This window comes from Buteo buteo, chromosome 2 (genome assembly GCF_964188355.1).
Source record: "Buteo buteo chromosome 2, bButBut1.hap1.1, whole genome shotgun sequence".
NCBI lineage: Eukaryota > Metazoa > Chordata > Aves > Accipitriformes > Accipitridae > Buteo > Buteo buteo.
In genome coordinates this window covers 27,184,837-27,212,110 of record NC_134172.1, presented here as the reverse complement: position 1 = coordinate 27,212,110, position 27,274 = coordinate 27,184,837, and the positions used below count along the sequence as shown (strand labels likewise).

Genomic DNA, 27,274 nt, shown 5'->3' with positions numbered 1-27,274 from the left:
GGGAGCGGTGGATCCCGGCGTTTCCACTGAGGCTGTTGCACTGGCGAGCGGGTCGCTGCCGGTACGGTGTGGATCGTAGCGAGTAGCCGCTCTCCATCCTGGAAGTACGGGGCGTTTAGATGACACCCGAGTCACTCGTCCGTGCTTCTCATTTATGTCAGATACCATTTCCGTGTTATTTTTCGTCTGCTGGACCGATATCTGTACTTCCTTTGTCATTTCGCACCGCACATGTAAAACTAACATTCGTAGGTTTCAGAATATTGCCACTCATGACAGTAGGTTGATGCATGAGACTATTTACTGGCTGCGTCCAAGTACAATATAAATGCCTGCCAATTTTGTCTTTAAATTGCTATATTGATTTCATTCTTGCAGGCTTTTTGACAAGGTTAATGTAGTTGACAATTTGTAAGGAAAAGAGAAAAACTTCTATTTTAGTTACAGAACGTCAGTTGTAACCAAAATGATGAAAGAAATAATCATTCAGAAAAAGAGTAAATAGAAAGATGTGTATCCCGAGACCTCTGGAAGTCAATACTGTCAATACCTAACAGGTGCCTTACTGCCACACTTTTACATACACTGACTACCACTTGAACTTCTTAAGGGTACCACAGCCTGTGATAGTCTTCCCAGGAGTGTGCTCTTTCCCTGTCACAATGCAGTTGTCTGGCTAAAGGGAGTTTAGAATGAATTAATCAAGCCATTGCATTAAAATGGCTTTGTCTTTTTGTAGGCAGTGAATGAAATAAAGCTCTTGCTTCTGCTTCTTTTCCCCTCCAGTGTTCGTAGGATGATATTCAGGTGGGGAGCCCTTGTGTTTGATGGGTGGAAGGGTCCCTACACAGCTCTAGGGCTGAATGTATCAGGGCTGACCAGGATAACATTTCTCTGCTACCAACAGCTCAAACTGCAGGTGGTGTCGAGCTGAAGAGGGAATTCATATCACCACTCAGAATCCTAAGCATAATTGTCAAGTAGGTAAATTAAATACAGGCGAGCTAATATTTCCTTTTAATTTCTTCAGTCATCTGACAACCTTTACCAGTAAGTAACCTTTGCTTAAGTTATCTCTCTGGTGTTTACTGTAGCTGTCATACGCTGGCTGACATGGAGTTATTCTGAATGAACTAGACCATTGTGTTTCAGTACCTATCGGCATGTAGTAAAGCATGCTAACTTTATAAATCTTGACTAAATGTTGGCCCTGTTAAGATCAATGGCAAAATCCCAATTAACCCCTCCAAAGAGCGGGCTTCACCGTAGGTCTTCATTATCATTTATAGTGAGTACCAGCCAACTTTGGTTAGAAATTCAAGTGGCAATGTTTAAATTTGGCTAGTGATGGCACTTCTAATAACTCTCCAGAGCACTGCTTTAGAATCATAGTAAAAGCCACACAGGTCTCAATATTTTAAAAAACCCTGTATATAATAAACTGTATTGTGCTTTCAAGAGGAGTAGGCAGTTCAGATTTGTCTTATTCTCTGATTTTTATGGGCAGTTTCATCAGAGTAGATCATAAACAAGTTAGATTGCAGTTTGCATATGTACCATATTTTAACGGAGGTATTCAGACAGTATGCGCTGGGAATATTATCAGATAATGTTGCTTATGTCGAAGAAGTTCACAAACTGTTAAATATTTGACTTAATATAAAAATGTCAGCAAACAATTGAGCTATTATAACATAGTTTAGTTCTCTGCAGCTCATAAGCTTTAATGGGAGATGAAGGAACAGAAGCATCTTTTCTGAAAACCTTGTTGAAATATTACCGAGTAATATATTCACAAGGATTAGCTTAATAAATTGACTGAATCCAGTTTAGCAAACTTTTTTTCTTCATGTCTACAGCAGCGTGGTTTTGAAAACCATCTGAAGAAGTTGAGAATTTTCATTAAAGATGAAAACAATGTTCTACAGGGTGTTTGCTGAATTGTTTTTCTTCCAACTCTCTTCCAGATGGAGGTAGAATGGAGCTATGCTTAAAAGCTAGCCAGTTAGTATTATATGTTAATGCTTCTATGTAAGAAGCTAAATGGGCACTTGCAAGTCCTGTTATATAGTAGTATTGGCATGACCAATATAGCTACTAATAATTTCCACTAATTTTGTATAAGCAAAAATGGAAGAAAAAGAGCATACCTTGACTTAGAGTTCCTGAAAATCATGAGATAGAAAAAGGCTGTTCTATATTTATTTTAAAAATTATGCATGCAAATACAGTTTTGGGGAAAATGAGCAACTAAATAATTGAGCTATACTTGGCTGAAAGTTGTGCTAGCAAGTACCATGAAATTCAGTTCTAAAAATGCCCTTCGGTTCTACATATTAGTAAGCTGGTAAGCTCAGTTTTGTTTTATTTCTGGTAATTGATGTTTGGGTTCTAACTGTTGCCATTGAAGTCAATATTGAAACTCATATTAATGCTAGCACAGATCATACCTAGGCCTTTCAGGGGTGATCCTTTTATTCGCTGAGCACTTTCAACCACTCTTTGTGTTAGAGTGGCATCCAGACAGGTCCCTGCCTAGAACTGCAAGCACAGAGTAAAATTCACTCTCTCGAAAAAAATTGCAATGCAAATAGTCAAGAGAGGCTAAGACATTTTGCCGAAGGCCATGTAGTAGGCCAACAGATGATCTAGGTCTGAAAGGAGTACTCTGTACTTAACAAGGGTACACCGAGCATCTTTTAACAGGATTGAATGTTAATTGATTCTTTGATAAAGGTACCCAGAAATGAATGACCAGTGCCTTAAGGTTGTGTGTTATTTCCCTCTGATCTTGTTTACTTCAGTATTAACCTCAACGTTTACTAGCAGTAGCCTGCCAAAGAACAGCACATAATTCCACATTGTTTGTTCTGTGCTGGTTTTTGGTCTTACATCCACATTCCATTTGACATTGGTTTTAGTCACTTCCGTACTTAGGAAGGAGTGGGTCTGGCTGCTAGAAGCCTCTGGTACATGAGAGCAACACACGTGCCAGTGGCAAGACATGCCCCTGTGGCTCAGTCCTGAGAAGCAAAGTGTTGGTCTCTGGGTGGCTGCCATACCTGCGTGACAGAGCTGCTTTGGGTTCCTGAAATGACTGCTTCAGGTTGAGCCCTGGGATCTCTGCGTGGCGCTGCGTTACAGAGGTGGTGTTTTGTATGAGAACTTGCTACAATACAGATGCTGTGATGAATGGTTCTGATGCAGAGAAAGCCCAGATGTAAATTTCCTAAAAGGTAATTCTCATTCTTCTGAAGCAGAAGAAGCAACTGTGAAAGATCACACAGCTAAATAGCACTGTTAATTTTAAAAAATAATTTTGCTTGAAGGTCAATATTTTGTGCTGAAGCTTTTTGTTATTTTTGTTACAGTTAAGCTTCCGTGCATAGCTTTTGATGGTGGGATTTGGCAGGTGGAAGGAATGGAGAATCTGTATGCAAGACTGTTTTTAAACTGTCTTTCGTATTGGATAAAATTTGAACTGATTTTGCCTATGAAATGGGGAGACACACTGAATTGCTCATATGGAGAACTAGCTAATACAAAATGATGATGGCAGAGATACTGGGCACATCTTAGTCAATAAGGAGCCCTGCTAACAATGCTGGGCTTGGTATTCACCCAAAAGTTACAACTGGAAAATCCATGCCTCATGCTAGAGGTTGTATTTAAGGGCATGTTTCAGCTGGACACCTTTTAATCAAGATGGTATCCACAGTTGTTGGAGGAGTCTTACTTCAAGTGATCTGCTGAACAAACCAAGGACATGGTTTTGCCTCACCAGTGAGCCTGTGAGCCGTTCAATTGGCTCCATGCTTGAGGTGATCCTTGGTTAAGGATACAGATCCCCAGGGTGGGGAGGACCTGAGGGTGGTAGTTGCCCTCTGGTAGTGAGCTCCATTTGACTGCCTGTGCTGCTTTGTATGGACATATGCAAAGACTTACCATTAAACCAAGGAAGAACAAGAAATTTTGGTATTCAGCCATAAGAAGAAAGTGGAGTCGTTGACCATAGCTGGTAGGGAATAGCACTGGGAATGAGAGTAGATATGAAGCACATCAGAGGTATGCTGCCATGTATTATTTCATGGTTCCCAAAATGCCTTCTGAATTATGATCGTATGGTAGACAGATGAACTAGTACTGCTTTTAGCAAGTTGCATACTGAACTGCTGTAGTCCTGAAAGGTGAGTTACTGCAAGGATCAGCTTAACGTGTGCACCAGAGACCCAGGGAGGAGCTCTCCTGGGTCCAGGAGAAGATGGACTGATAGTGCAGAGCTGAAAAATGCAGTTCATATAAGTGCATCTTATCTATTACACCTCCACATAATTGCAGTACTCCTGGGTTTTTTTTCACAGTAATCCTGTGTGGTTCAGTAAAGGTGACATGGAATGGCATAATTTTTAAAATAAGCTTCTGGACCTTGGCTTTTTTATCATTTACTTTGGTTATACTTAATAAAAGACCTGGCACAGATTTTGCAGAATTAGCTGTTCACACCGCACTTTTAGTAGTGTTTTTGGAAATCAGCATGCATTTCAGTTTCACGTGTCACATTTCAGTGTCAACAGTTTCATGTGACACTGGTTAGCAAATAATTTCCTGCTTGGTCATATCCAGCAGTGTCTGTAAGAACTATACCACTTTGTCTGTGGCTTTTGGTGAATATTATTCGCTGTTACCAAGAGTTAGATGAATAATACATTTGATAAATTTTGCAGAATTTTTGAATCTATGGTTTCACTATATTTTATTCATGGTAGTTCTAGCAGTATGTACTTTAAAGGAGTAGAAAGATACAATGTGAGCTTGGTGGTGGCTTTGACATGTTTCGTTTGGGATGTCCTCATTAGCTTGGGGTAAAGCACAAGTTGAAAAATTGTTATTATTCAAAAGCAGGTGTTTGAAATGCCTTTCTCTTCCTAGATGTGCTACAAAGTGCTGAACTACCCTTCCACAATTAGAAAAGCAGATTTTTATTCTGTTGGTTTGTCCTAGAAATTGGACGCTAATGCAGGCAATGCCAAGTGAGTTCACAGACATATTTGGAGGTTGCTTGAGTCAAAATGAATTGTGTCTTGTCTTCAGAGTTGTCTTCTCAGAACTAAGCTGACAGTTAAAAATAATCTCTTTTAAATATGTGAAATGTTTCTGAAAACACAGTGTTGCTATTACAAAGATGTTAAGGCTCCATGGTTAAGATTGTGCTGAGATGTACTTGTAAAAGAAAAAGAAACTAAACTTGATTTTACTTTTTTATTAGTGACTGGAATGAGACACCACATTTGCCACAGTGTCTCTTCAAAGGTCAGCTGAATTTTCTGCGTGTGGTTTTTTTTGTGGTGAAATATTTACTTAGTTTTCAGCGCTCGCATAACAAAAATTGCTGTAATCCATGGCACTGTTAGAGCTTGATGGAAGAGTGAGAAAGGTAATCAAAGACTGAATAAATTCATAGAGTGAATTAGCTGTTTCTGTTTCTCTCAGGCAGCACTGAGGCAAGCTCTAACATGAGAAAGCTCATGTGACTGTAGCATTTCAGCTGTGATGCATGCAGATGGATGACTCCATTTCTGTTAGTTCTGATTTCCCTCCAGCTGATATCAGTAACGAATGTTAACTGCTTAGAAAAATCACAGGTAGCTCTGCAGTTGTATTTTGTTGATATTGTTTGTATCTGGATCTTCCCTGCACATTGTGTGTGCCAGAGCATTTATCTGTAGCAAATCAAGCTGTCTTGATTTAAGTGATCTGTGAAGAAGTGACGTGAATCCCACAAGTGATTTTTCTTTTTAAATTTACCCCTGTTATGATGCAGTACCAAACTGGTGATGCTCTACGCTGCCTTCAGTACAGAACCTATTTGTGTCTCACTTTCTGTTGCACAAGCTACATTCTTTTGTGCAGAGCTATCACCATGTGATTTGCTCCAACTTTCTTTCTTGATGTTTGTCTCATTCACATAGTCTTAGTTACCTGTAGCCTTAGTCTGTAGCCTGTATTCTGTAGTCTTAGTTACCTGTAGCTGTGCAGCTGCTTCATCACTAGGCGCTTCTCTTAAACTGCGCTCCCTTTTCATTGTTGAAACATGATGGTGTAATTCGCTGTACCTCACCTAACAAGCAGATGGTAAGCATCTTTGCATGGACAAGTATGATTCCCCACAAAAGGGGAATGAATGCTGTCCCATACAGTTACAGCTCTTTATATGTTGTGGGCTGTCATCTCTCATCCATTGGAGTACAATGAACAACAAAAGATACTTGATGATCTTTAGATTGTCATACTAGACCCTCTCCAAACTATACCAGCAGTCTGAAACACCCTGTGGGTGTGAGCATTTCATACTCTTAAACATGCTGTGTGCATTCTCCTCCAGCCTTAAATGTTGAAGGCCAGGAGAGAGAGGATGCTTACATCTTCACTACTTCGATTGCTTAGAGAAACTTCTTAATTTTTTCTTGACTTTGGTAGAGAAAGGTATCTAAGACTGCTGAGTTTCCTTACGTGACGAAAAGTTGCATCTCTCCTGATAAGAACTCCTTCTGTTCTCACCAGTCTCACCAGCTCCTAATGGGATCCTCATTTTCTTTTGTTTCCAAATTGCCACCCTCCAAACAACATGGAATGGGAACGGTGGGTTCGCTGCTGTTATCCTCACCTGTGCTGTTGCTGCTGGGGTGGAAACACTATGAAGACTGAAGGGTATGGGATGCAGCAACTACATCAAATAACAAGAAATTTAGAGAATAAAGTGTTTTGCAGAAAACTGAGAACTCAGAAGAGATGCTTTGAATGATATATGCACATGAGCATTTAGTGGTAGAGATGACCTTCTGGAAAGCTTTGTTACAAAATGCCTAATTAACTGCTAGACATCGCTGTCTTCCATTTACATGTACATGTACATTCATGCTCAAATATTTAATTTTGCATATGTAATGTATCAATAAGACAGATCACTGATACTGGTTTAGTTGATTATACAGGTGTTTGAGTGGATTATTGAATCTTAATGTTTTATATTGCAACTCTTCCAGGAACCCTATTTCTAACAAAGAAAAATGGCAAACAGGATTAGTGTGAGCCTGATTCAAAGGGTAGTTTAGTCTGACCAATTTAAAGCATCTCCGGTAAGTCTTTGGCTTTGCTTCAGGATGTTAAAGAACATCTGTTGAGAAACTGAAAGAGTAACCCATAGACAGCAGATCATGTGCTCCTGACCCTGCAGAGTTGTAGTGCTTGGAGTTTAGCAAATCCTTTAAGCCCTGGTCTTGAGAAAGACTCAGTGATGGGGAACAAATTGGGTGTGAGGAGACTTTTAATTTTCTGAGGGCCGCTTCCCCTACTACAGACTGCTCAAGAGCTTGACTCATTTAAGCCCTTGAGCTGTTTGCGTTACAATATTTTCCTCTGTGTTCAAATGTTGCCAAGTACGTTTGGGGTTGAAGCGGGATCAAGTAATAAATAATAATCATTGTTACCATATGTTCTCACAGATAAAGCAGGCCCAGTATTTTCTACTCTGCTGTTTTTTATCATATTTTTCATTTTTATTGTCTTATAGTATTTGATATTATGTGCTTCCTAAAGACTGGAGTAATTTCAGCACTGAAAAGAAAACTTGTATGTTTGGATTTATAAGTGTTTAAATGCCTGCTGACTTTATTGGCAATCAGATCTGCAGTGTTTTGAAGGAAATGTGTTTCTCCCATGAAATGCCTAATGTAATCAGAGGTCATCACTGGAAAAACCTGTAGGTAGTCACCGTATAACTGTATCACTTCTCTTTCACCTACCATCCAAAATAATTCACATCTGAAATCCACATGCAAACTAAAAATCCAAGCCCACTCCAGCATTTTGTCATTGGTGTAGCTGTTCGAGTTGTCTGCATAGTGACAGAAATGACACAGATCTCTGTATTTAAAGTAGTCCATGGTGAAGAATGTAGCAGCCTGCCCTTTAATAAGAGGAAAAGAAGTAGGGCTTAATGGCCTATAGAGCGTGAGAAATTAGTATGGTTAAGCCAGAAGGAGGTATGTATGTACTGTACACAGAAGGGGTCCTGTGGAACCTTGACTATTAACTGAAAGTATCTTCATACTCGCAAAATATTGGGACCATCTTTTATTAGTATCAAAGCCTATCATTTCTCTACTTGGTAAATAACTTGCAATGTATGGTCAGTATGTTATTTACTATAATTCAGGCCATCAAATATGTTACAGCTATGCCATATACCACATCAAAGAATATGTTTGATAAGAGGTTTCTTGAAGTGATTAATTGTGGTTTTCAACTCATATGTAATTCCACATGGAGAAATCATGGATATAACACTTAAAGATAGTTAGCTATGCCAATTACTTCAGTGTAGAATTTTATAGAATGTTTTTCAGTACTAATTTTACTGTTGAAAGTGTTCCATTTTTTCAATGAAAAAGGAAATATTAATGAATTGCAGGAATGTTTTAATGAAATCTAGATTTTTACTATCATTATAAAAATAGTTTTGCAGGTGAGCAGAGTTTCAATTATGTATAAAAGTATTTTATTTATAGTAAAATACTATTTTAATCAGAAAAATGCACCATGTACAGTGCAATGGGTGTCCTTTGGATGGACTAGGATGCAACAGCCTGGAGGAGATATTGGGAGAGAATACAGCCCTATTCACAGTGCATACTTACAGAAAAAGAAAACTGTCTCGATCTTCAAGCTGTTGAATATATTTGGAAAATTTTAGCCAGATAATTTTCATGGTCTCTGAAAATCTCCTCTAGTGCAGGATATATTGTTTTGCTTATGTCCGCAAGTTCTGGTCGCTGTTTTTCTCTGAGAAGTTCTTGTGCTACCATGCGGTGGAAAATGGACTTGGCAGTAGGTGGTTCTGAGTCAGGCCTGAACCTTCTACCATTTGTGTATGAACACACCCACACGTGTACAGCCCTGATCTTCCTAGAGTTTTGGTCTGCAATCACAGTTTTGAGGTAGTGTAAGCCAGTTTATGCTGCCTAACTGAGAGCAGATATAACAAGACTAAAGCACAAAGGAGGAGCAGGAAGAGGTACAAATAGTGTGGAGTGTGGGAAAATGGGAATGTTTCAGACATGGAAGAGGGATACTGAAACTGAGATTAGGAGTTAGTACTGAGGGCCAGAGGAGTGTGGAGTTTGAGACAGGAAGCATTTGAGAAGGACAAGCTTGTTTGACAAGTTAGATGCTGAGGGACAAACTGATATCTGAAAACCACTGACATTCCCAGGAAGAGGCATTTAGGGGCTGGTAGTGGTGGGAGCTGGTAGGACACCAGGACAATGGGATGAAGATGCATTGGAAGAGACAGAGTTCCCTCCCTGCTTCCCTACTAAATATACCACAGTCATGAAGCCAGGAAAGCGAGATAGTTAAGAAGGGGAGAAACTGAAGGCCAGGGAAGGAGTTTGGTACTGCAGTGGCAGAAGGCTTGGAAGGAGCTAGGTCTGACTAGGAATTGTGAAGGATACTGAAAGAATGGAGAGTGGAAATACGTGAGAAACAGCAGCTAATGTCTGGGAGGAGACAGGAGTGGAACAGAAGAAAGTTCGTAATGGAGGAGCTCAAGGTGAGAGAGGCAGTACCCTTGACAATATGCCAGTCATACATGACCTTCCAGAATCTCACCAGTATTCTGCTATCAGCAGATACCTGTGAAGATTTCTGGTGAGGTTTTATTTTCGTTTGGGACTTAAACATACAGGATGTCAGTCTGCCACTGTTGTGACCAATTCAGCCCTGCTGACATAGGCTTTTGCATTGGACTTTAAAGGTTCTGGTCTCTTTCATGAGCCATTTTCACCATGCGTAGTTAAAACACTGGCGTACTGATCTTAAGACAATGGTATTTATTCTTCATGGGTTTATTGTGCTGAGCTTCAGAGGGTAGGGTACAGAAGCTATCTGAAAACCTGGTTAATTTAAGGAACTCTGTTTAGTTCTTCGCATTCAGTGTGTGAGCAGGACTTGCTGACTGTTAGCTAGGTACCACTGTCTTTATGGTAATAGTCTAAACCAAGTTCACAGACAGAATCTGGAGAAAATTTTATGTTCCTCATACAAAGGCAAGAAGTGTACACCTTCTGAGCTTCCAGAAAGTTTCATTTAATGCACAGATTTGGTTGATGGAACCAGTTTTTTGCTGGACTGCAGGCAAACAGGGAGAAAGATTCTCTGTTTCTCATATTCTTTTGTACAGACAAATGAGAACATTTATAAACGTCTATAAGGGAAAAGTTCTGAAGCTGACAGAAGATATGTGGATGGATAGTTGGAGCCTTTTGAAGTATATGGTTTCAGAGAGAGTTCTCTGTTCAGGGAATAAATCTTAGGAAAGCTGAGGACCTAATGGGTCCTTTGGTGTGAGTGAATCAGCCAGATGTAACTGATTATAAAAAGACTGTTTTGCAGAGTGGAGTGGGGTGCTGGAAACTTCTAATACTATGAGGTAAAAATGAAATAAAAGTATGTATATTAAAGGAGGACACTTGAACATCTAGAATACCACTAGAATGGCTAGAGCATAAGAGATCAGATGGGAGGACACCTCAGTAATGGTGGTGACATGTAGATAGATGATAAAATGTGGGAGGTCAGCAGTCACTTGTATGCGCAGTCCCAGAGAGGAGTATCAACCACAGTTCACATTAGAAAAGAAGAATACTGCAGAGGCACAAACCCAGCAAATTGCCAGCGAGTGGAAGTATCACGCAATGAAATATGAAAAGCAGGTGTTTGAGAAGATGTGTGTTAAATACTGCAAAGCAAATTGAGGAGATCAAAGCCTTCAATGAAGAATGTCTCTGGGGAAAGCAGACAGCAGCAAAGTTGCAGTTAAAAAAAAAAGGAGATTTATAGTCATGAGACATGCAACTTTTAAAATAAATTAGGAAGAAATAGCCATAAAAATGAGCATCAGTATTTGGGTACAATTTTTGAGACTGGCTACAGGAAAAATGGAACCTGTGGCACAAAACAAGGCTTGTAGGATATGAGAACATTTATTCTATGTAGATAAAAGCCCAAGGATACAAGTAAGCGTCCAGTTATCTCTATTATAGATGCTCCTGCAGATTAATTTTGGATATAAAGTTTAGCTATTAATTAAATTTGATAAATACATTAAAAGCAGTGAAAACTGGAAAAGAATGTAGCCTGTTAAGCCTGTGTAATACTAAGTTTCTGTGTGTGTTTGGAGACAGAGGATGTCAACTGCTTGCTGCAAAATGTAGCTATTAGGCAGTACCAGAAGTACATACTGCACCGTGATAACTACTTCCACTTCGAGCCCCTTGGCAATAAAGATGTTAATTAGAAAAGTGAAGAAACCATGGGAAAAGGTGCACTTGATGATGGCAGTAGAGAAGGAAAAATGATAGGGTATTCCATGTATGCATAGATATTAAAGGTCTTTAAGGCAATGAATCAGGAACAAATCAACACAAGAACAATCATGCAATGATACAGGAACAAAACAACCCACTCAATGCTAAATGACATCACTTCCAAGCCCTCTCTAGCAAGCATATTCATTATGTTAGATGCACAATTTGGTACTGGAAAGTCAAATAGGACAAGGAGGGCAGCTAATTAATGCCTTCCAACACTTTATCCAGAAGGCAGCATTTAAAAAATGCCTGCTGATGAATCGTCTGTGCAAGATGTATCGAAGAAGAGAGGTCTTGAAATAGCAGAAATTCTCACCCTCTTACCAGAGTGAATGCCACTAAAAACCGATAGTGTTAATCACATGATACTGGGGACATTTCTAAACCACAATCGGATCCAAATCATTAGCGAGCAGATGAATGAGAACAGTTGGGCACTGGAACAGATTCCCCAGAGAGGCTGTGGAATTTCCATCCTTGGAGAAACTCAGAACTAGCCTGGATATGACCCTGAGTAACCAGATCTAACTTTGAAGTTAGCCCTGCTTTGAGCAGGGGGGTTACTAGGTTATCTCCAGAGGTGCATTCCAGCCTAGTTTTTTCTATGACTCAGGGAATTACTGTGGTCTGGAAAGGAGGCATGCAAGCATATCTAAAAATGGGAGAAAGAAAAAAGGGCTGAAAGCACTAATTGCCCCAGAGAAACTGGAACTCAGAGGAGGGGTAGCAACTTACCTGCTAAATAGCAGAAATTATGTCATCTCTGTAAGAACTTGAAGGAGAAAAAGTTCTATTCTATGGTCCAAGAATGGCCAAAGAATTTTAGAAAATACAGACACAGTTTACCTTGAAATAAAATGAAACATTCCATAGGAAATACCTCTACAGGATGTGCTGCACGAGCTGGGAACATTGCACTAGTGATGTACATTGGCAACATTTATGAAAACACAACAATACACTGTCATCTGTCTTTTAAATGTTTTTCCTTCCATGTCTTAGATCTTGCTTCTTCATCTTTCATACATATGGTATGTTGAGCTACTGAGAGCAGGTAGTGAGTTTTACAAGTCTGTCTTTGTTTGAGGAGAAAAATGCCAAGCTGTCAAATGGAAGCGCATTGGCTCCTCATCTGTGGAATCACAATAATACTGTCTCTCACCAAACAGCAGTAGTTTGAAGGTGAGTTCGTTGTCAGTAAAGCATTTATACTGCAGTAATGAGCACCAAGGAAGAAGCCATGTAAGGAAATGAATACATCTGTCTACCATGCAAGGTTTGATGTATGTACAATAAATGAAACCTACTAAATACCAGTGATAAAGTATTGAATCACTTTTCGTTCAGTGGGCACTGTTCATCCTCAAAAACCCAATGAAGAAGGATTTCAATGGAATGGAAAAAGAAGTGTGAGGGCAAGTAATTAAAAATTGTGGTACCTGTCCACAAGAAGGCTAAATAAAGGTTACCCAAGTGGCTTATAACTTTGGAGTTACCTTTATAATCTGGAGAGTCTTTAATCATCTGACTTGATTACATGAATTTAGTTTTATTAATGTAATTCCAAGAGAATCTATATGAGATAAGCGCACCAGTGACTTACAAGCACAGCAAAGTATCCTATGTTTTTTTGTTTAAAAGATCTTTTAGTATCATTGCACACAGAGTTTTGGCTAAAATTTTTATCCATTAGTAAAATCAAAGGTGGAAGGTGAAAACAATGCAAAAATTTAAGAGCCTTAGGCTGCAAATAAAAATTTCAGAAAGTTAAAGCTGATATACTTAGGATACTATTGAGAGCTACTATTAAAGTGATCTTAATGCCGCTGAATAGTTAAAGCTCATCAATCTTAAAGAAGGTGGCAGTATGACAGCCAGTCTGTTAGCTTTCATGTTTAATGTTAGTCCATGAAGAGCTGTCATTTTCTCTGTGGATCATTAGCATTAGCCTGATAAAAGAGGTACACCTCTGTTCTTCATCCTCTGCTTCCTTTTAAGGTATTTTTTTAAGAGTAGATTGCACACACTACAAGAGAAGTAGTGCTAGGGCATGAGTTAGCTCCTGCAACTGGAGGCACTGCCATCCTGTCACTGAGACTGAAGTGTGTCAGGAGCAAGTTTTTCTGTGACAGGAACTAATACAAGATGTGATCTGTTATTCAAAGTAGTTAGAATATGGGATACTGTAAAATAGCAAAGATACTTGTTTAGCATACTTAAGACACCTGTAGCATTACTCATAGTTTTTAATACCTGTTGCAATATGTGGATAACATACAGACAGGAATATCATACTGGTGAAATCCTGTTCGGTACACTGACTTCCTCAAATTCTGCTGAATCCCAGAGCAATACGATTATGTATGACAGAACTCCCAGTGAATAGTAAAAAAAGAGAGGGATAGACTTTTGGAGAAGGAGGAAACCACTTCAGGTATTCACACATTTGTTTGAGAGAGATCTGTCTTTCCTCTTTCTCTTTCTTGTTCAGCTTGTACACTGTTGCTCCTGAGCAGTTTCCTCCTCCTTAATTCTGTTTGACATTTCAGCAAGGTATTAGCCGGAATCCTCGCGTATGGTCAAAGCATGAGGGTAGAAAGGGTGAGAAGGTGGCCTTGGTGTTCTGAAAAGTTGGTGAATTAGATTTTTCTTATAATTTTATTAAAGCAGTGTTTCGCAAACTATTTTCCATAGTATCCTCATCCTAAGTGAACTTAACTCTTTAGGCAAACAGCAAGTAAGAAGCACTACCACACAGACAGGAGGAATGTAGTACTTCTCAAAGTACTGTACAAGCTAACTTGTGCCATGCAGCTTTTCCCAAGAAGAGGAAGAAGAAAATCTTATCTATCACCTATAGGTAGGTAGAATTAGGGTTTTCTGTAGCTAGGAGATGATACACTTTTACAGTATGGTCTGTGTGCATGATGCAAATTCCTGTCTCTCTGAAGCAAGGTTGCTATCCCATCTGCTTACAGATCTTGTTCTGCCATCCTGCTTAGAGCCAGTCTGGTTGGCTAATAATAAAAAAACCCTCTCTTTTGCATTTTTCTTCCCATAATTTCTGCAACCCTTGGGTAGAACTCTCTTTCAGGGATTGGGAAATGGTGTATAAGGGGCATTTCCATAAACAAGTCATAACAACTTGCATCACTAGCCTGAATTCATATATTTAAATCAGTGGTTATGCAGACTGGAATCAGAGCATCTGTCCTTTTATGCCTGGAAGTAGAATGGTAAAATACAATAAAAATGCATGACACAAAGTTAATCTCCTTGGTGTCTAATGAGGAGTCTGGGCTGATCTCAGGTCTCCCAGCACTGAGGCTGTGTGTGGTGGCCTCAGAAACTGTAATCCAGGGAATCTAGATGCCAGCAACCCTTTCAGCTTTTTCTGGTCAGCAGACACGTGGGACAGGGATGTGCCTGTTGCAGCAATGCTGCTCCGAGCCATGCTGGCTCGCTCTGGTGCTGGCGGGGACCAGAAGTGGTGTTGCCAGGCTGATGTAGCACCGAACACAAAAGACTGCATCCTTGCTCGCTGCCTCAGGCTGCCTCAGTGCCACTCTCAGACAGGCGCACATTTGCCCGCTCTCAAGCCTGGCACAAATGTGATGGCTTGTCCCTCCACTGTCCAAGGCATGGTCTTAGAGTTTTGTAATGTAATTGTTCCTTTTGAGAGTCACAGGCGTGAAAGCTCTGTGAGCACGCATTTAAAGAGTGGGCTTGACCTGCTGACAACCAGGTGCACCAAATTATTGTGCTGTGGTGATAGAAGTGGAATGGCAAGAAATAACAGGGTTCCCATGGAGGGAGCAGTTAGATCAATATAAGTAGGCTCATCCTGGGGTGGGTGAGAGGAAGAAACTATACTGATGGATAAAAAGCATACCTGTGCTGTTATCACATCAGTTGCTGCACCAAATACTTCTTCCAATTACAAAAAGGAGGTTAATACCCTTAGTAGGCATAGTGATACTGGTTTTAAAACTATGCAAACCAACCCTCTGGCCCACAGTACATCATACTGTTATTATATTAAAGCCTTAATTCTTAATTGGAAACAGTTGACTCATATGAAGTCCTCTTTGTACTGTCAGTGTAGTGAAGAGTGACCGTAGTGAGAATGAGAATAGGATCTAATGTGAAGAATTATTAGTTTGCTTATAAAATTAATGTCCCTTTGCATTAATCTGTTAGTGAAAAGGAATCTAGAGATGGTAGGTATAAATGTAATCCATGTTTGTTTCAAAGTCTTTTAACTCTGCTGCAATAGTATAATTGATACCAAGGGTAAATGAGGACGTGGCCCTCTGTTTTATTAGTCCTCTGACTAACAAACTGCACAAGAACTTAATACTTTTTTGATGGTTTATGTTTAATCTTGGAGACTGTATAAGCTCATGTCAATTCTGCAGGGTTTTTCTGATATTTCACACTCCACAATTGCAAGGGATGTTAGATACAACAAAAGTTGCTCCCTATTTGCCTGGCAGTTTCCCACTAAGCAGGAGTATTTTAAATAAAAAGGAAAACCAACAGTTGAAGCAGAATGTAGTGACAGAACAGTTAAGTAACAGGGCTGAGATAATCTCACAAACCCACGAAATATAAACTCAAAGCTGAAACCTCATTTTTAACTTTTCTTTTTGACCACATAACAAGGAGAGCCTAAAGTACAGTCTGATTTTCCCCTAAAGCATGATATTAATTCCATCATGTTTGCTTGTGTGTATCTCCGCATGTGTGTGCGTATATTGCATCTTTTACTTGTTTTCAATGGGAAGCCTGGACAGTGCCTGTTAGGCTAAGGGAGGAGAATGGAAAAGACTGGTGAATAGATTGTTAAGATGCAACCTTCTCAGGAAGGAAGATAGGCACCAGAAGGAGAAGAGTTAAGAGGAAAATACAAAGAATAAATGCTCATGAAACATGGCTATTGCTGCTGCTACTCCTACAAGAGAAAAAAGGATGCATGAGAAAGCTGGCAGAAAAGAAAGAAAACCCTGAACTTTTGGGAAACCCTGAGCTTAAGGAGCACAGGGAGCTGCTTCCCCCCCCCCCCCCCCCCGGTTTTAGGGAGCTTTCCTGCGAAGCCGGCTTTTTCAGTTTTCTCAGATCTGCTTATTTACCTCTACAGGTCTTTTACTGGAGGTTGATGAGATGCCCAGTAGGTGGCATCCTTTTAACACAGTGCTAAAGCCTGTTTTTTTTTTCCTTAAAAGCATTTTTCTGCAGAATTTAAATTGATTATCACAGAATCGGCAAATGCAGAAATTATACTGTTGTGAGGACTTGAAGTTAAAGCTCTCAAATCTGGAATCCCCAAGCTTCAAAAAAAATCTGTATTTGGGAATCTGAATGGAAGAGAGAGAGGAAGAATGTGTTTTCCCTCCTTGATTCAGAGCAAGTTTCTGAGTGAGTTTACAACAAGGTACAGCTTCACAGCACCTACTGAAACCACTTCTGTGGTTTTTAACTTAAGGACTCTGGTCTAACTTAAGGACTAATTGGAATGTGATGATTAGGACATCATGTTTACTTTTGAGCAATTGACGATAGAGATTGTACATCTTTCTTACAGTATGCATTTAATTTACTTCTCTTACATCTTGTTCATTTTTGATATGTGTTCATTTTTTTCTTCCCAAGAAATAATCCTGACGATAGCTGGGGCAATGGGTGTTATTACAAACCCATCTCTGCTTATGTGTTTGCACGTAATTCTACATATGAATGATATCATTGGATGTAGTTTGAATAGGCATGTGCTTCAAGCTGTTAGTGTTTGGCACATGACGTCAGTATCAGGTACCAGCTGCCCATTCGGTTAAACCAGTGCCCCATCTGAAAGCACATAGATGATTCACAGACTGACTGCAGGTGGAAAACAAATATGCTTAAAGTGTTTGGGAATGTGTAGTGTGTCAGGATACTGAGCAGCCAGGGATGTCTTGAGAAAGCATTTCCAGACATCTGTTCTTCAAATTGAACAGGCACCTCCTGGTATGCCTGCAGGTCCACCTTCTTTGGAGGAGAAAAGTGGCAGAAGTCTGCTCCAGTTCATCGTGGCTGGAAACTACCCCCAAAAATCACAGCCACTGTCTAATAATACAGGATCTGAAATAAACATATTTGGTAGCTGAGCAAGTCTCACTAGTTCTAAAGCCCTCTATGCACAGAATAGGATTGACAGATCTGCATCAAATGGAACATAGACTGTGATTTTTTTGAAGCAGTTTTCTCCAGCTGACTGCTCTGAAGTTTGTGAATTACGATGGGGATAAAGACACCATACTGTCCTTTGCTTATCTGCAGTGGGTCAAATCATGTCTCCAAGTCCTAGTCCTGTAACAAGTCAATGATGCAATTAATTTGCATCAGATTCTCAAGTCACTCTGAGAAGTGAAGTTTAAAAAAGTGAGGTTGAGGTACTGACCAGTTTTTATTCCTTATGTTATTTAAGTGAAGATTTATTCTAAATGTATATTTCATCCCAAATTGAGCTGAGGATGTTGTTTTAAGGGGCATACAGCTCTTTTAATATTCTGTATACATGCTTGCTCGGTGTTATGCTTCTTGCATATAGACCGATTAAAGAGTCCGTCTCCATAACTTCTTATATCCTTGCCTGCTCTGCCTGGCACAATCTGTCTTTAAAGAGACAAAACTCCCCAAAAAGACAACAGTAAAAAAAGATGGTGGATTATTGCTGGTAAATATTTAAAGTGAAAGAATATTTCCAGGGCTAGGAAAATCCCTTTTACAGCAAGAGTATAGGGAAACTTTTCCTGGTGGAAGTGTCAAAAAGCAGCACCACATTAAATGAATGTGTCTGATAATCTTCTAACCAACTGTGAACTGCAATGGCATCTTCCTGAGTCTGCAGACAGACCATCTCCGTTTATCAGCTACGAACCATAACTTTCCCAGGTTGTACCAGACTGAAATTCATATGGTAGGTTCATAACCACCCTTCAGAGTGTGAGTGGCAGTGTATGAATCACACCAATTTATAAAACTGCTGCTGCTGTTGGGAAAAAGCTCAGAGGAGCTGTATTACTAGGGTCAGAGGAAAGACCCCAATAAACAAAGTTTCAGACTGGGATAGACTGATAAAGTCTTCTGAAATAAGCAGGATGCTGGAGGAAAGTGAAAGGGCAAAATTTCCTTCTCCCTTCAAGCTTACGGTGGAGGTGGAGTTTTGATATTTGTGATAGACCCTGGGGGGAGGGAGATAATAATGCAAAGAACACCCTGGGGCAGTGCTCTCTTAGATGTCACAGCATACGCTGTCACAGCAGACAGACATATTTGTCTCGGCATTTGCTCACTGATGCTCCAAAGTTGCTTTAATGACTCATCTTCATTGTTGATGTTAAAGCAGTATGTGTCTGGTAGCAAGGACTGCCTGTGATCATAACTCAAGCTCTGTGGCAATTGCTGAACAGATTGGCAGCCTGGTCAGTGCATCTGTCACAGGTTAATGTGCAAGCATGGGGAGCTGTGCTGACACAGGAACCCCCAGGGATTTTTCAAGTCTTTTGTGTGTTGGAGCTTGCTCTTAGATTTAGCTGACGGGTGTGCAGAACCAAACACTGCTAAGCACGTACCTGAGGAGGGCCATGCAGGGAAGTTTCTTTTCTTTCCAATAAAAGGTACCCTTTACTGCTGTGCTAATAAATGGTCTATAGGACTGACACCCCACATATTTAGGCAAACTGAGATCCAGTTTGAAGAAATGAACAGTTTTTGAAGCATCTCAGTGCATTATAAATTATGTCAAATTCTTTAGGAAACCTTTATCCCTATGTATTACAGTCTCTTTAAATTATACTATTGTCAGTCTCAGAGTAGTTGGAGACTACTCTTCAGGGCTCTTCAGACACCAAACCAAAACACTATGCCTGTCCCAGAAGGTTTACCAGCTAAGAGAAGAAAAAGATGTAGTCAATGTTGATGGAAATGGAGCTAGTTACGATGATAGGCTGTAGTTAATAGCGACCTATTCAGTAATACTACAAGTTTATTTGGAGTGCTTCTTTCCTGCCAGATGTTTCAGCAAATGTGACAAAGTTTAATTATATAGTTACAGAGTTAATTAAGAAATTATAGCAGGCACTGTGTGAAATTAGGAACTGTAATCAGGAAGGAAAAGGTTTTTATAGATCAACTTTGAAAACAGAAGTGTGAGTAAAGCCAAGAGACGAGAGAGGAGGAAAAGAGACAGTAGGATGAATCAGGTAGGCTTTTGACACAGCATTGGCCAGTATGAATAAAGAAGACATGGCAGAGATCTAGATACTATATATTAGCAAACATGAGTTCAAAAGAAGTCATAATATTAAAGGAGAAAATACAGAAGTGATCCAGAAGATAGACTGGAGCAAGTACATGGAAAGTTTGAAGCAAGAAAAGTAATTTTTAAAAGGATCCAGAAAAGAATTGTACGTCAATGAAGTTAAGGGAGGATGGGGTCAATAGGTATGGGTCTTCAAGACGTGTCACAGCTAGACAGCTAAATTCTGGAGGGTGAGTCTTGAAAGGAGTTGCAATAAATAGCTGCACTGGATAAGCTGGCAGAAAAAGAGAACTATGTAGGCAGTAGTGACTTTTATGGCTGCAATCCAGTATTTTTTTTTCTTACTTAACGGTTTTTCCTTTTATCCTTTCTGCTTGATAGTAGTATTTCTTTAGAAACACATCTGTATTTGGTGATCCTCGAGATAGGTTTGTGGTTGGATTGTTGGTTTGGTGTCTGGTTACATGGTAGGTTGCTGGTTTTGTTTCTATGTTGCTTGTTTGTAAATGTCCCTCAGATTTGTCTCCTGCTTTATATCCCTCAAAATACAAACCTCATGAAAGAAAGCAAACTTCATGAGTGTAGTAGCATCTGCTTTATAATCAATATTTGATCCTATATTTTGCTTTTGAACCTAGTACCGTGAAGCACCTTTCAGTTGCTTTGTCTTGTTACAGAAAATGGTGTGGTCTTGACTCACAAAGGAGAGCTATTGATGGTGCAGTTGCAAAGCAGTGCATAGTTTGAAGAGGCAAATATTTACTTGAGCATGTTTGTTTTCATAATGTGAAGCAGTCTGGGTATTTAATAATTATGACTAGCTAGACCAAATTAGGTATGTCATGATCTTTGTTTTAGGCATGCTTTATGTGGCTCCTGCTTACATACCTGACTTGATATTTGGGCATGCCCTCAGTATCTAGTTGTCCTTCAGCTGAAATCACCACTAAGACCAACAGTTATAGCAGGTCAGGCAAGTCCCTAACAACTCTCTGCCATACCCAGAGTGGATAATTCTGAGATGAAATGATTGATTTCTTCATTGATTTATCGATCAGGAATTACACAAGGTCTAAGTTAACAAAAGAACTGAGCGGTTCAGAACGTGACCTCCCATACTTTGTGCCATGTTTATCTATTAATTACTTTTTCTGCAACCAGCTCTGCCTACCAGATTGGCAACACATATGCAAAACCCACTTAAAACTATTTCACCACAAACAGACAGAGGTAATGAGCTCATTTCTATGGAAATACTTCAATATTGTTATTATTGCCTGTCTACCAACTGATTTGTAAAAATACTTGTCCAAATTTAATAGCTTCTCATTTATCAAGAAAGATTGAAAAAATAATAGCATAAAAACCACATAGGAGGTAATTGAGTCACAAATAAGCTTGGCTTTCTGTGAGATAATTGATCTGACCTTAGTTCAGAAGAAAAATTGATTAAATCAGTGCTAGTAGGTAGCACACGTAAGGGAGAGAAGTATCAACTGCAAGACCAATAATTATGTATCTTGTGTGTTGCAATATTTCATCAATGCAAATCCGTTAATCCTTCTGAAGGTGATCCTGCTCACATTTGATAATGTAATGCAAAATACCTTTGCTTTGAATATGATGATCTGCCTGAAAAAAACAAACCAAGAAAACTGACTCTAAATTTACTCCTACTTGAAGTTTGCATGAGCTTTCATTGTTTCTGAGAGTAAAGGTGTGCATCAGAAAATTTGTTTGGAAAATTAGAGTGGGTGTCAAGCTCTAGTTGCTCAGAAGAGAATGCTTGAAACACAGAGGTGAAAGGGACTCATCCAAATGCATTAACTGATGCGTATATACTCTTCTAGTTTTCCTTTGGGCTCTGTAGCACTCCATGTTTCTTCAGCCTTTCACCTTTTTGCAAGCAGAATTGCCTCTGCCATTAATGAGAGTTATGCCTCAGGTCAAGCCTGAGAAGGTGAAGTGCTGAGCTGATTTGACACCTGATGTGTCAGAAGGTGATTTCATCAGGTGTCAAGGGTTTATTGGCTTTGGGATTGTTGAAATCATTCTGGAAAGTCAGCAAAGAATACAAGAGTGTAATCGGTGGTTCCTTAGATAGTGGTCTTTATCCAGAATCAATACTGAACCAACACTGCAGGGATGTTTGAAGACTAAACACAGAGAGCAGTCCAAAATGAGATTCTGATAATTAGTCAATGGTAATTAAGGACACTATTTAGTTTTTCTGTTTCTTTATGAGATTATTGCTGGTAACTATGCTGTCTAAAAATAATCCTCAGCAAGGTAGCACACAGCAAAAACTTGCAAAATGTTTCATTCTTCCCCTGGCAGCCTCTGATCCAGTCAAAAGAAGGCAGGAAGTTTTTGAGACTTTCTCAGAGAAGATTATATGAAAAATTATAGAATCCATGTCTTGTAATTACATTGTATGTCTATCTGTTCTTTCTTCATGCAGTGTCAATAAAATGTGAATTGCAGTTGTTCTCTGCTGTCCTAGATCCTGGCCCAGTGAAATATTTTATGTATTTGAGTGCTGCCAGTTGAAGCATGCAGAAAAAATATTTTCAAGAGTGGTCCTTAAATTATCATGTAGTACTGCTGTGAAGTGTTAAAAGACTACTCCGATGCATCTCAGAGACAGTAGATAGAAATTAAGATGATATGGTATTTAAAGGTGTAATTTTGAAATTAAAAGTGCCATACAAGCTGATATTATATCTCATACAAACAACTGAGGAAGAAACTTCCTCTACGTAACTGCCATAGTGCTTGCTATATTTTGTCAGTGTGTGTTCATAATACAGTGGTAGTTTCAATACAACAGAATTAGAATATCAATTGCCTGTTTTTATTAGAGCATATTAAAGTGTTTAACCAAAGTGAAATTGATTGCATTGAATTGCAAATTTCAAATGGGGAAAAGCAGTTGAAAATAAAATTAGGATCACTAGAGAGAAGTTAATACGCTCTTTAGCTTTCCTGTGCAATAATAGGAGCTTGAATTATGACTGCATATTCTGCTAAAATTGGGTTATACCGTTAGCTTTGTATATTCGGCTTTAGATAGTCTTTAGATTGTTTCCTGAAACTTCTCTGGGTCTTATTGTCACCACAGTTAGCTTGTGCATGTCTGCCAGAGGGCAGAAACAGTTCATAATGCCAGTCTTTCCCTAATCTCTGGTTTCAGTTTAGTTGGATGGGAACTGAATCACACAAGTTCACCAATGAACTTTACTATATTGCTAGTATAAAAATAAACAAGTATAAGGAGGCAGCGCGTTTTATTTTAATCTGATGTACTGCTCAGAGGTCTGCAAAACACAATACTCGCTGCCCTTAGGAGTAAATGGCTGCAGCTCAGCTGTACAGAGTGCTTTGCACTCTCCTGATGTTGAAGGTGCCCCAGCCAACTGGGGAACCAAGTCTGCTTATATGATGGAAAGACAAATCTCACTGAAGTTAGTATTGGGCATGATATAGACTTTTCTCCAGGGTATGGAAAGGGAGTGTTGGCTGGCACTCACCTGCATGAGAAGGAAAATGAATAATTTCAAAATACTAATCAACCAGAATTACTCTTCTGTTGTGCTTATTTTTAGCAGTCAGCAAGTAGTTTTAAACTTACACTGGTAAGTTTACTGAACAGCAGAAAAACATGGATAGTAAATGTCAATATTTTTAGGGTTTGGAACTGAACAACTTACCACTTTCAAACTATGACCAATGTGAGAAGTTTTCTAAATGTTTGAAATAAATAAAATAATAGAAACACCAAAGAAACAGAAACAAGCCTTCTTACCCAATTGTTTTATTATGCTTTGGATTTTTGTACTTCTCAACTTGGTGTCAGGAGTCATCTACAAAGACATCTCTTGAACAGTGTAGCTAGCTTGACTGATGAGCAGTAGTTTACATGTTGTATATTGCTATAGGACATTGCAAAAGTCATCACGTGGGCTTATAACTGGTTTTGTGTTTGCTAAATCAATTCAGGCCTATAGCTCACCATTTCCCAAACTCAGGCCACTTGTTGTGTTTGAGACTATAGAGGTGATGTGTGAAACAATGGCAGTTTTTTAAAAAAAAAAGTCCCAACCCTATACCAGAGTCCCACACATGTAAAGGAAACCAACTGGGGAAAATGCATGAACGTGCAAAATTTCAGCTGTTTTTCACAGGAGAAGTGAGAAGTATTTTTTTCAAGATGACCTACAGGTATTTTTTCAACAGAGTAGGGTGGTCCTTTCTTTAACATAGGTTGATGAATGCTGCTATAAACCCCACGACACTAGCAAGAAAAATTCTTCAAAGAATCTTCATTGTTTCTCAGGTTAAGTGGAAAGGAGCTTGGAGTTTGGAGACCTAAAAAGCTATCATTAAGACAACTGCACACTGAAAATATTAGATGTGCTTTTTACTGAAAAAAATGTGAACAGATCCTTTTTTTTCTCTTTAGAAAATAATTAAGTGCCTAACCCCTGTTACATGTTCTTATTTCCTGCATCTCCTTGCATCACCACCGATGGATATCCTGCAGTACCTCCGACTGCTTCTGCCGGCTGGGGGCGGCTCCCTATCTGGTGTGGGAGCTCCTTCTTGCTGACAGCTGTGTGCGAGGGAGCTGCTACAAGTGAAATTAAATGGCATGTGGAGCCTGACTGGAGCTCTAGAGATGGCAAAGGTTCCTGGAAAGCACGTTTGGCTGGAGAAAGTTATTTAAAGTTGTACCAATACTTTCCTAACTCGTGTCCATGATGGAGTACCAGGTGGCGTTCTCATGGAACAAGCTGTCCTTTTTTCCAGCTGCTAAGTCACATTAAAGTCAGCTAAAAATACATTAGTTTCCTGGTATTAGTTCTTTCCATGTGAGCAACTCATGTGGGGTAAAACAGGATTCTGAGGAGGAACAGAACTGGTTTTTGAGATTGCATCCAGGGTAGGAATGTGGATCTCAGATTTCAGAAATGAAGGAAAATGAGGTCTGTGAAGCCCTGAAGGGGAAGGAAGTTCATATTTCAGGTCACACATGGAAAGGGAAGATCTGTGCAAATTCTCTTACTGTTAAAATTTGTTCTGGGAAAAAAATTATTGGGGCTTAATAGCCTGAAATCAAAAGTGCCTCTTTAATTTATGTGCTGAAAGAAAGACCTTGTTCAACCTCCAAGCAGTTGCTATTGTGGCTGCACTGGAGGAAGGGAAGTGGTTCCCCTGCTCTGCTGCAGTTGTGAGTTACGTCAAGACATCTCCTCCTTTACCACCATATTACTGCATGTAGTTTTTGATCATGCAGTCATGGCAGCAGTAAGGGCCAGTCTTGTTCCTGATCAGAAGAGAAGTTCTGTTCTATTTCTGGCATCTGCTTTGGGTGTTGTGTTGTAATTGAGTCTTAATTAATAACAAGCTGTTCACATCAAAACTTAAATTAGAAACAACATGGGCATTACTAGATCACTTTGCAGTTGTGTTCAAATGATATGCAGCTGTACAAAAAGTACTTTTTGAGTTTCATGTTCATAAAACTTGTAGAAATTATAATTAGCCTCTTGAAGGCAGCCTTTCTGAAATCTTCTGTCAGTATAAGTTTGGAGCACCCTGCCTACATACAAGGGACTAATTTTTCTTACCTGCCAGAGAAAACTGTTCTGTCTCTTGTTATAAAGGTGTCCTCAAATTGGTGTGGCAGTAAAGTCTTGAACCCTAGTGATCCTTTGCTGGCCAAGAAAGCATATCAGTTCAGATCTTGCACCAAATTGTCCTGACTAGGGACTCTGGTGCAACTCTAACACAACTGGCTTTCTTTTGATTTAGAAAATACTTTATTATTCACAAATGAAGGGATGTGTGTGAACAGGTTGCCTTCCATATGACCAAATGGTCCCTAATTTGAGTGTCTGTGTAACACAGTGCCTCTTTTTAGTCTGTCATGCCTGCCTATATGTTATATTCATGTATATGCTGTGTAACACAGTGCCTCTTTCTAGTCTGTCATGCCTGCCTATATGTTATATTCATGTATATGCCTATATGAATAGTTCCTCTTCATTCCATGGGCCCTTAATCTCCCTGTGTACCTTATATTTTCTTGACTCACCTAGTCTCTTTTCCCTTTATTGTCTTATTTGTTAGCTCCACTGTAAAGCATTATATTGCATCTGTACTGCATTATACTCTTCTGGTATAAATCATGACAACCCCCCAACGTTTGTTTGTTTCTGCAATCTAATTAAGGAAAAAATTCACATTGACCTCTTAGGATCAGTGTTAATCGAAATAACAAAAATATACTTAGAAATTTTCAGTGGTTTTTGTAATCTATTTGTAACCTGTGCCCTCACACTTGCAAAGACATAACTTCGATGATAATTCTTACCACACAAAAAAAAAATCTTAGAGAATAATGTTGTGACTGTTGTCACATCTGGACTTGGAGTGAGCTCTTTTCTGGAGAAGTTACTACAAGGTTTCTTCATTAATCATGTTTCTGTACTACTTAAATGTGACATCATCAGCCTTGAAAAATATGATTTTGTTATTAATGCAAGCTGGGAAATGGGAGCTTGACCATATCCCAGTTTAGAATCAGTAAAATTAGAATGAAAACATTTCATATTATCCATAGTTCCTTTTGATTATGTATCAAAACTCAGTCTTAAAACTATTTATTAACTTGCTAATGGATGAATATTATGTGATAGAATAATTAAGGGATAAGTAGTTTAGGATTTCAGGTCAGGACTATGTAAGCATGTTTAATGTTTGGATATAATATTGGCTATTAGTGTAACGGCTATATAGAAAAAATTAATATAGGGGTTTTGCCGAATATTGATGACTTACAGAGGAGCAACAGTCTAGGCTAAGCCGTTCTGTATACAACTGTCTGAAGAAGCAATCATCATATTTAGGATTATAGTTATACTTGCTGCTAGTTTGACTGAATTCTTCCTTTTTGGTTTAATAATAAGAACTATTTTTTCCTCTCACCAAACTCTGCAGGTTGAATTTATTTTGATTATGAGAGATTTCTCTGTAGTAGCATTTACCTTCAGGTTGGACTGGGTGATTTATTACAAACTAATTTTTTGAAATGGCATTAACAAAATGTGGCAATAGTTTCCTAAAATCCCGTTGCAGGGAGGCACAGATGAAAAATAAAAATGTTTAAGGAGAATATAAAAAACAGGAAGGGAAAATTAATAGATGCAGAATATCTAACACAGCCTGATTTTAAGAAGATTCTCTAGGGAACGGGTTACAAAATCTTCTGACATTTCATACTAAGTATAATATTATTAGAGTAAAAAGAGGCCCTGTGGCTCAAATTTCTCTAAGGAGCGTTACTAGTGTAAAGTTTGTGACCCTCATCATTGTCATGGTTTTTATTATGTAATTTTATATGTTGCTCTGACAAGAATACCAGGAGTCTGCAGACATCGCAAAAGATTTACATTGTACATAATGGTATCAGTGAAATTAACACGTCTTAATTATAAAAAATACAGCTTGCTGAATTTACCGTGATGAAAGATTTTTCTTT

The 27,274-nt window shown here is 39.1% G+C and overlaps 1 protein-coding gene across 1 annotated transcript in view; it reads left to right on the top strand.

Moving 5' to 3' along the window:
- CALCR (calcitonin receptor) overlaps window positions 1-27,274 on the top strand; it is a 178,992-nt gene that overhangs the window by 614 nt on the left and 151,104 nt on the right. The window lies entirely within an intron of this gene.